The sequence below is a fragment of the Mandrillus leucophaeus genome, unplaced genomic scaffold, assembly GCF_000951045.1.
Source record: "Mandrillus leucophaeus isolate KB7577 unplaced genomic scaffold, Mleu.le_1.0 Scaffold146, whole genome shotgun sequence".
Lineage (NCBI taxonomy): Eukaryota > Metazoa > Chordata > Mammalia > Primates > Cercopithecidae > Mandrillus > Mandrillus leucophaeus.
The window spans coordinates 4,096,513-4,106,704 of record NW_012101432.1 but is presented as its reverse complement, the minus strand read 5'-3'; the positions used below and the strand labels follow the sequence as shown (position 1 = coordinate 4,106,704).

Here is a 10,192-nt window from a genome sequence, read left to right as displayed (position 1 = left end):
GCCCGACTCCGGCCGCGGTGCTCATTTAAGGTGGCGCGGGCACTAGCCGAGCAGGCTGGCCTCTGGCCGCGCTTTTGTCCCTACGATTCTGCTTAGGCGCAGTGCCTCCTTAAGGAAAAGCACGTGGGCAAGGGCCGCTGCCCCCGCGAGATGCCAGGGGCGTCGGCGGACATTAGCCGCTAGGACCTTAGGCGAGAAAATGTGGACGCATCCCCGCCGGCCCTGAGGCCAGAGAATCCCCCTCAACTGGTTGCGCCTCCTGTCCCTCCCGCACATGTTGACTCTCCCTCTTAATCCCCAAGACCCCGAGGGCTCTCCCACAGCTCCCGCAGCAAGAGCCACCGATCCCCCTTAAGAAGCGTTGACTGTACGGCGGCGCCAGAGGGCCAAACTAAGTTCGGTTTCGGGAAACGCTCTCGGGAGCAGTTCTGTAAATCCCGGCTGGGTGCACAGACTGCGGAAAGCTGAGTCCGCCGATTGTGCCCGGGACAAGACCGCCTTCCACTAGCCGCATCTCCCTGGTAGGCGGCATGCGCACGGGCTTAGAAGCTTGAGAGCCTCTGGAAGAGAAAGGGTCCCAGGAAGGCAACCTGCCCCCGGCCTAAGTGTGGGCGCCCAGATCACCACGAACCCGGCACCCAGACGCCGCCCACCAAGTTCCAAAGAAGTCCGAGGCGACCCGGGAGTCGGTCGGATCCTGGCCGAGAAAAGAAACAAGCAGGATAGCAAATCTTAGGGGAGCCACCCTGGGAGTTTTAGGCAGCGTTTGCCTTTCCCTGGTTTTCTTCACCAAGTCCCATCCTCCCCTTGCATCCCACCCCCAGTCAAACGGGTGGGAGAAAATGCGCAGTTCGAAGTCGGTGAGAGCAAAGTGGGTCTAGTAAATCAACCCGTGGTGGTAGCTAAAAGGTTTGGGGCTGCAAAGAAACAAGCTGTAAGTTTGAGCAACAAACTTTTTCTTCAATCTCTAATATGTCGAAATGGGAAGGGGGTGTCGCAAAAGCCAGCTACCACTGTCAAACTTAGCCCGTTTACAACATGGGGAAAGGCGTATTTCTTATTAATATCTCAACAACGGTAACAATGCTGTATCCTTCCTTACCTTGATGTTGAACTGCGAATCCTCCTCCGGATCAATGTCCAGGAACTTAGAAGAATTGGTGATATTAGGAGTTCAGTACTTCTGGAAAAAAATGCAAATGGTTTAGCCAGGATCTTTCCTGTCTGATTCGTCACTATTATTATATCTGATGATGCGAATGGTTGGAGCGATTCAATCCTAAGTCATTAATGAGCTATTTTATAAACACCACTGTCTGAAGATCTTCATTTACATTTTGCTAAGGATCACTTCGCTAACCTCACAGGCTTGTGTCAACAACATGATTTGCAGGACTTCAGTTACACTCTTATAAACAACACGGCTGTATTGTTAATCGGTTAATATTTTATAAAGTGTAAATATTTTATTATGTTTTGAAGGGAACTATTGATTCTAAATTATTAAACCCCTGAGAAGGACTATTTAAATGAAATATACATTTAAGTACAATTAAATGTACATTGTGGCTAGTTTGTTTTCAGATTCTGCACCCTTTTAAATTCATTGCTTTTCTCTTTATTGGAGTTTCCTCTTGTCCATTTCTGATACTGAAAAAAATCTATCATGTTAGGAAAAAACCTAAATTATTTAAAGTTGCATTAAACTTAGAGGAAAATGTCAAATACGATTAATTATGACCAGAAATGTATTTTGAATGTTTGTAGAGTTGTATTTCATATCACATTTTACAAATTTCTTTCAATTTAAAGGAGAGTTCTAGGAAGTTTTGTGATGTATGTCCGGTGTGGGTTTTTTTCCTCTCGAGTTTTGTCTCTAATAAAGGCCTTTTCTGTTTCAAATTACATTCGCTTTTTACTGCACAATTTTTGTGTTGACTTTATTTCAACCGAAGCGATTATTTCCAGCAGATTTAATTTCGACAATAAGATATATTTTAAATAATATTTTTACCTTCGCTAGAATTTTCTACTGTTTAAAACAGTAAATAAATAAATTTGATGATGATTCAAGAATATTTGTTTGGTTTCGTTTTGTATCCCTCAAAAGATTTATTTCCAAACATTTTTAAAACAAAATAACAAGAAAAGAGTTGTTTTATTTACGTTTGATTTTTTAAAATACTTTTATCTAAAACCGATTTTGTGCATTAGGAGATAGTTTGCTTCCGTGCTCAAAACATGGAGTTCACATCTGGGGGACATTTTTATCCCTCAGTTTCCTTCTAACTGACTTTTTTGTGGGGAATCTGCTCATACTTTTCCCCTTTTCTTCACCGCCCCCCCCCCAAGTTTTTCTTGTGTCATTTAGTAAAAGGCCGCCTGTCTTTCACAAACACGGATTTGTTATTTAAAAAATCAATAGATCTTTATATGCTGGTGTTAAAGGTGTATGGTTTTTCTTATTTCCAACTTCTCTCCTTTTCTCTCTGTCAGGCCTTCTTTTATGGCCTGCAGTCTAATGACGTTTCTTGATTTCTCTTTGTCGACACCAAGTTTTTGTTGTGCGTGCTTTCCACCCTGGTCAACCTTCCCTTCTAGAGGCCCGCTCCGGACAGCGTAGGCCTGGTCGCCGGGGCGGAGGGTGCAGGGTGCCAGGCGCGGGACTTCGGCTCTCGCCTGGGCCATCGCGAGCCCTGAGGGCCCGGCATCCATCCCCAAGCTCCAAGGCTTTCAAGTTTGGTCACCCAAGCAGAGAGATCCTGCCTCTTAAAGAGCCCTGGAAAGTTGTGCCGCGTTTTCCCTCAACCCTGGAACACGCAGGGAAAACTATAGGAATCGCCCGCGTCAAAAGCTTTCGACGGCTTCTAGGAACCCAAGCGGGCCTGCCTCTTCCTCTGGAGCTTGCCCTGCTGGGGGCGGGAGGAGGGCGGGAGGGAATCATTTCTTTCAAATGAAGCCCACGCCAGCTTTGAAGCCAATTTCCGCCGCGGACTGTCCGTGGGGAGTTGGCGACCAACACTTTCTCGGACGGCATAACCGCGAGGGGCTTAGATTGGAAATCGGATGAGCCAAGAAGACAAGAGCCAGGGGCCAGAATACCCCAGTAGGGGATGCGCCTTTGGAGGACGGTTCGCCCAGGGTGGGCTTGAGCCCTTTCCCAGAGTGCTCCGGGTGTCTGGGGACTGACCCGAGCGTAGGGCGGGGGACACTTACTTCGTTATCCGCACGCCTTCCTCGCTGGCATCAGAGCCGGACAAATCCCAACCCGCGCCTGGCAAAGATAGATGACTCCTGGCTCCCCCGGCGGCTCAGGGGGCCTGGGCGGGGGAGGAGAGGGGAGGAAGCCGTCGACCGCCGGGGGTAGAGACGGTGGAGGTCCTCCTCCCGGCCCCAAACGAACGAGCCCCTGCGGTCCGAGCAGGGAGATACGCCTCACGGGGACGACTGATGGGGAAGGATGATGGGCAACAAGTCCGCGCTGGGCGGTTTGCCTAGCACCCCAGAGGCCCGAGGGTCTGGGGCAAGTGGGGCCGACCGTGCAGGGGCTGGGTGGGCGGGAAGGGAGGTGCCAATGTCGGCCCAGGAGCTGCCTCGGGCGAGGACGGGGAGCTTTCTGCACTGGGCTCCCCGGGGTAGGAGATGGGCCTCCGGTGTGGGCGCTGCCTGCCCTGGGGGAAGAAAGCGAGGAGATAGGTTTCAGAGCTGGGGGAGTCGTTGGTGGGAGATCTGGTATCCCTTAGGCGGCCGCGGGCCGGAGGACCGGGGAGGACGGAGGGTCCTGCGGCCTGGAGCACCAACATAGCCACACCGGGCAACGCCCCCCCGGGCGCCCTTCATTGTTTTGCAGAGCCCGGAGTGTAATAGGTGGGTCCCCTTCTGCAACCGCGCTGCGAGCGAATGACTGCCCTGCTAATCTAGTTTACTTGTAGAAATCGACTGTAAACCGGGGCAACAAGGCAAGGGTGGGGGAAGAAAAGGAAGCGCCCAAGGAGCCGCTGCTGCGTCCCGCCCCCACCTCGGCGCTGTTGGGGTTGGGGCCCGGGATGGCGCTCCCGACCCGCTGCGTTTTCCTTAGGGAAACACCGAGTGAGGCAGAGGATCTCAGGCCCAAGGTGGCTGCTAAGAGCCCCGATGCCTCGGCTTCGCGTCAAGGTCCCGCCACCCTCGAGCCCGGGTCACTGCCGGGGTCCCGGCCTCGAGCCCTGGCGTCCTCTCCCGACAGCGCCACCGCGTGGGCTGAGGCCGAAACCTTCGGCGCCGGCTCTGCCGGTCGCGTCCCGGAGCCAACCCTTCCGCGTCGCCTACAGTCCGCGGGTTAAGGATGTGGCGGGGGATGGGCAGGTCCCTGGCTCAGGGTACCATCCGGCCACTCAACACAAAAACGCCCTGGCGCGTGCAAAATACGAACAGTTTGCCCCAACCCCTTGAAATGAAAAGCACACCTGGAAAGCCCAAGCCATAGCACCCTATCCGCACCCCAAATTTCAGGCAGGCCGGCCAGCGTCCAGAAATCAGCTCCCACCCCTCGTAGGGGCGGGCAAGCTCAGGTAGCTGGGTGCAAGGGGGCCCAAACCGCAGTTGCCTCCCAAACGCTTTGCGGCTATGGGCCCACGCGGGTCTTGAACCAAGCAGAGAGGGCGAAAGAGCCCGCTGCCAGACCCAAGATCCCAGAAACCTACGAGGGACCGGGGGTGGGGGGGGGCGGGGGCGGTGTATCCGCCAGCCCAAACTCGTGCGGAGTGGGGGCCAACTTAGAGGGCTTCTCGAGCTGGCGCGGTATCACGAATCCCCTCGGACACCCTTTCAGTCAGTCAAGACCTTGGCCTCCAGGAAAGGCCCAGGTGGCTGTGACGGCGGCGACTCGAGCTCAGTGCTCCCCCACCCCGTGGTGCCTTCCCTCCCGCCCTACAGCCAAGCCCAGAAGAACAAGGCATCACCTCGCGCAGTCCCGGCGCCACATCTGGACTTGGGAACCCCGAGTCGGGCTTAGAGGACTTCAGTGGGCAGGTTGGGGTTTATTTTCAATAAATTCAGCCGTTCATACACACCCCCACCACCAATCGCACGCGCGCGCGCACACACACACACACACACACGCCACACACACACACACACACAGAGGGACTTGTCAACTATTGAGACAGCTATCCAGAAAGGTGTAAATTCACCTGGTGCCCACCCAATTGCAAAGCTCCCAGATCCACACAAAACACTAGCGAACCCTGGAGGTCTGAGCTGCCCCGCGCCCGACTCACGGCGCGAACACCAGCGCTCCGGCAGGGTCGCAGGGGCCGGTGCCCAGCGGGCCGGGGTCTGGGGAGCCACGCAGCGGGCCGGCTGAGCTCCGGCGCCCCGCGGCCGCGTGGTCTACTCGCCTACTCCCTTATTATTGGCTGGGACCTGTTTCTCTCCAACGTCTGGTGCCCAGTGTCCTACCCTAGGCCACGCGGAGCTCTCTCCCGGCGTGCCGGGCCCTGCGCCCCTGCCCAGTGGCTCACCTCGGCTCGCTGCGCCCGCCTTCGCCCCAGGTGCCCAGGACCGAGCGAGGGGCTGTGGGTCGGCGTGGGGACGCTGGCTGCTCACCTCCAGGAGCAGACAGAAGGTGCCTGCGGCGTCGCGCGTCCAGCCCTGGGGCTGATTTAAATAACTAATAAGCTCAGAGAAATTTTACGAGGGGAACTTTTCCTTTTAGTATCAATAAAGCCTAGTAATTTGGTTTGTTGGTTACCTATGCCCGAGTTCGACTTTCTCAGTCTCTCTCTCTCTCTCTTTCTCTCTCTCTCTCTCTCTTTCTCTTTTTCTCTCTCTCTCTCTTTTAGAGGCAACGTTTTCAAAAACCGGCAATTGCGTGTGCGTTTGGGATGTGCAAGTGTGAGTGTGGATGTGTGAAAGTTATTTGTTTCAGAAGTCCTTCGTCTCGAGAGCAATCATCATTGTAGCTTTGAGTGAAGAGTTTTCAAAGGTGAACTGTTGTTATTTCTGTCAACAGAAAACTGTTGACAACCATTCAAGTCTCACAATACAAGTATAATATAAGGGAGGGTGGAGTTTCTAAAGATTGTCCCGTTGGATATGAGAGAAAGACATCTGCAGTGTTTCCCTAATAGTTTGCATTTTAATTAACTTTCATTACATTCTGACTTCAACTCAATATCCGTTGTTTTCAGTAAAGACTTCTATATAATAAAACATTGAAATTTTTGTTTTGGTTTTCCAATCTTCTTGAAAAACAGTTCTTAATTGTAAGGAATTTTTCCTCCTGGGAACCATGCTGTAATTGAAAAAAATAAAAGACCTTTCATGAACAATAACTGCAAATAACCCATTTGTTAGTGTCTGCGGAGTGGCTGGCACCTATACAACATCTCTGAAATATAAGACAATCTAAGAATGTTCCTCTCCAACCATAGTGATATATACTTTTTTCGTTTTTGTTGTGTGGAAGTTAAAAACACGTTTAAAGGTACTTTTTAGAAAAGTGTAGTGCTAAAATTTACCTGAACTTAAATTCCTTATCAATGTTAGCCTAACGAAATGAAGAGTATTTCTGAATCAGATTATTGTTAGAGTCACATGCTAAATAGTAAAGGAAAATACATGGGAATTAAAGTTTGCAAACTAAGACCAGGGAAAAGCCGGCTCCAGAAGTTACCAGGAACCCACCCAAACCTGTGCACTCTTATCTCCTGTATTTACATATTATAGACAACTTTTCTTTTCCACTTTTAGCTAGAAAATTAATGAGCTTCCCTTAGTTCACTTGGTTTTATGCTGTAAGACCCAAAGTCCGCTGAGGGTTGCCCCTGCCAGGTAACTTCCGGAAACCCAGAGTTACTTGGAGAAGACCCCACCCGGCCCTTTGCACATTCCAAGTGAAGGACATCTCGCCCATTCTTCCCAGAGCCACCACCCATCTAACCTCTTCTGGACACCCAAGAGCTGGGGCACTGGAGCACCTGACCCTTCTCAAGATCATCCCCCAGCTCTTTTCCGCACTTGGCTGCAGCAGGATCTGAGCTGTGGGTATACACACTCCCCATTTTCTGCTTTCCCAGAGGATCACAGACAACTTTTCTTCCCATCTGCTCCCTGCTGGACTCCTATGATCACCCGTCATCCCCAGTTGTTGCCATCTCTGAACTCTTGGTGACCAGCCCTTGTCCCCCAAGCTGGCCAAGTTGAGAGAGGACTTGTCCTCCCAGCGCTGTCTCTCAGTACCAGGAAGTTGAGATCAGTGGCAGGGAAAGATGGAAGGATTGGCAAGGAAAGTGCAGGGCCAAGTAGAGTAGCTCAGAGCCTCAGCAATGGGCACCTGACCTCCCCTAAACAACCTGTGGTCTCTCCGACTCCCTGATTTTCCACTATTGGTCCCATCCCGGGCTACCAGCCTCCACTGAGCTGCTCTGGGAACTTAGGGTGTCTCCCATTACCTCCCTGCTATGGCATATTTTGGTTTCAGTTGAGCTATTTTCTGAAGATGTGGAAACTCCACTTTTATTCTTTTTCTGTGTCTCAGTACTCTTTTCCTTTTTTAAGAATGTCTCCCAAGTTTTGCCAGACCCTGTGCCGTCTCCCCAAGCTCTATTTACAAGAACAAAAAGTGATTTGTCTGTTTATAACAGGTTTAATTAAGACAGTTATGCGCCGTGAACTCTTTGGGCCTCAATCAATGCACTTTGATTTGGAATTCAGATAGAATCACATCTTACACGTGCCGCCCCGGCTGGCCGCCCAGGCTGAGGACAGAGCTGTTGTTTTCTACATCAGCCTCACTGAACCTGGGCAAGTCCCCTGCAGAACTGGCGTCCCTGCTCCTCCCAAGAGACCTCAAGTCAGGTCTCCCGGCCAGACTCAGGCCTTCCTGATTCGGGCGTGAAGGGCGGGACGCCCAGAGCGCTCCTGTTGGCTGGGTGGCTAAGGAGCCCGGTGTACAGCTTCTGAGGATTCGCTTTCAGGCTGCTGGAGCTCTCCCCAGCCCGAGGCCTTAGCTCGGCGCTCTCCCTTGTCCAGACAGTCCAGTTTCCGCGTGGCGAAAAAGGGGGAGGCAAGTCTCTCTTTTCCAAGGAGCTTTTATCCAACAGCCTCCCCTCCCCCCAACTCTCAGCCTTAGGTGCCGGGCTTCAGCCGAAGCGTTTTTCAAGTTTGTCATCATTGGAAACCTCGGACAAGTGGAGTGTAAAATTTTAAGGGTTTCTAGGTAGGCTCTGACTTCAAGCATTCAATGAAAGGGGAAGGGGGCTGAGGGCGGGGGAGAGAGACGCACAGAGGGCTCCCTGTAGTCTGCTGGACTTCCCTCCCTCTGCAGCCCAGTTGCACCCACTAGCACACACTAGTCTTCCCTTCCTCCGGCTTCGGAAGAATTCCCACCACATTCTTTAGCTCTCAGAAAGGAGAGGGCAGTCAGGTCAAGGTCTTTCAGCATCCCTACCCCAGTATAACCTTACCAGCCCCCTCACCACCACCACATTGGCCTAGGACACAGGACCCCGGGGCCAGGGCCTCAGTGACTGCGGCTTATGCCACCTAATACAGAATGGAGTGTCCCCACCTCCCACTGCTCCTCTGGGTCTCAGCATCCAGGTCCTGAAACCCCTGTGATTCTGGCCTGGGAAGCCAGACTTGCCACCAACATCATGATATCACTTATAATTGATCCATTCAGTTTTCAGTAGATGTGGAATCCAACAAGAGTAACACCACCCTTCACACCCCACCCTCTCTTCTTTCTCTCTCTCTCTTTCTTTCTTTCTTTCTTTCCTTCTTTCTTTCTTTCTTTCTTTTCTCTCTCTCTCTCTTTTTTAAGAATCCAAGGCATTTAAAACATTCTGAGTGTGCCTACAGTAGGGTCTCCGAGGAGTTGCTGAAAGCTGTTGAGAGCAGCCACCTTTGCTGTCACTGAGACCTTGGCAGGGTCAGCTCTGGTGGGCTGTGTGCACCCAGGCTCTGGTGGCACCAGGATGGCTTCCTGCAACCCAGTAGGAGGACTGGGGTGGGTGGGTCCAGTATTTCGTTTCTTCCTCTTCCTTTTTTTTTTTTTTTTTTTAATGTCCCTCTTTATTTCTGTTGAAGACTATCCTCAGTATATGAAGGGTGCAGTTGTTTGTCCTAAAGTGGCCTGTAAGTCGCTTCTACTCTGCCACAGGACACTAACTCCGGGAGCGCCTCCTGGCAGGGCCTTCGCTTTGGGCCTAGGCTTCCAATTGAGGCCCCGTAATCCCACCTGTGGGGCATCTTGCAGTGAGGTATTTGTGCATCTGGGGCGGGGAGTGAGGGGGAGAGACCTAGGCTGGTGCAGTATCCACTCTCGCACCTCCTCCCTGAGTGGAGCTCCAGACTAAGTGAGTGAATCCATGAATCAGCTCCACAGCGGAGGGGTAGAAGAAGCAGCCGTCTTCGTTAAATGGGCTGTTGGCAGTTGCGGCTGACTGCCCTACCCCCTCGCAGGCCCGCCTCTGGGCAGGCCTGAGGTGGCCCTGGAGCCCCGCCAGCAGCCCCCGCCCCTCAGGCCGAGCTCTGGCCCTGGCAATCTCTGCACTTTGTCATCACGCCCGAGTATTTGACATTCGCAATTATCTGCAAATACCCTGATCGGTTTGTATATGAAACACTTTTTTTCCTGCCTTAAGGTTGGAATCTGGTAAGTTTCAGACAAGTGGTTGCTGGGGGAGACGACCCAGGGGACCGTGCGGAACCGGGCCAGTGAACCCGATTCCGCGAGGAGGGCGTCGCGAAGGGACTGGTCTGCGTGCCTCACCGGGTTCCCCAGCCCGGCTCGGAGGAAAGGCCGCGCGGAAGCGAGAAAGGGCCCACATCTCGAGTCTCCAGTCTCTCCTTGAAAAGAGCACCCCCTAATCCCGGAGGAAGGGTGGGTGAAGGAGGAGGGGAGATCCCACTACAGGCAAGGCCGGAAGGTTAATCATCTTGATAACCGGAAAGGGTGCTGCCCCGCCTGTCCGTCGTCACCGAGCGTGTCAGTCACCCGCTCTCGATTTCGCCGCAGAATTACCTGCTCAAAGAGCCATCCCAAGAAGCCCTCAGCTCCGAGGTCTTCCCGCCCGTAGTCTGCGGGAAGTAAACGGCATGCTCCCGCCAAAGAAGTGGATGCCCCTTCGACTCTCCTCCGCCCCCCGGCGGTTCCTAAATTTAGGAGAGCCAGCCCTGGCATCACTCACTACTCCTGCACCTCAGC

At 52.8% G+C, this 10,192-nt stretch overlaps 1 protein-coding gene across 1 annotated transcript in view; it reads right to left on the bottom strand.

Moving 5' to 3' along the window:
- The window catches only part of SATB2 (SATB homeobox 2), a 211,497-nt gene that overhangs the window by 199,427 nt on the left and 1,878 nt on the right, over positions 1-10,192 (bottom strand). The window contains exon 2 of the mRNA XM_011974555.1: positions 1,103-1,183. The gene's annotated coding sequence lies outside the window, so the exon portion shown is untranslated. The remainder of the gene's footprint in view (positions 1-1,102; positions 1,184-10,192) is intronic.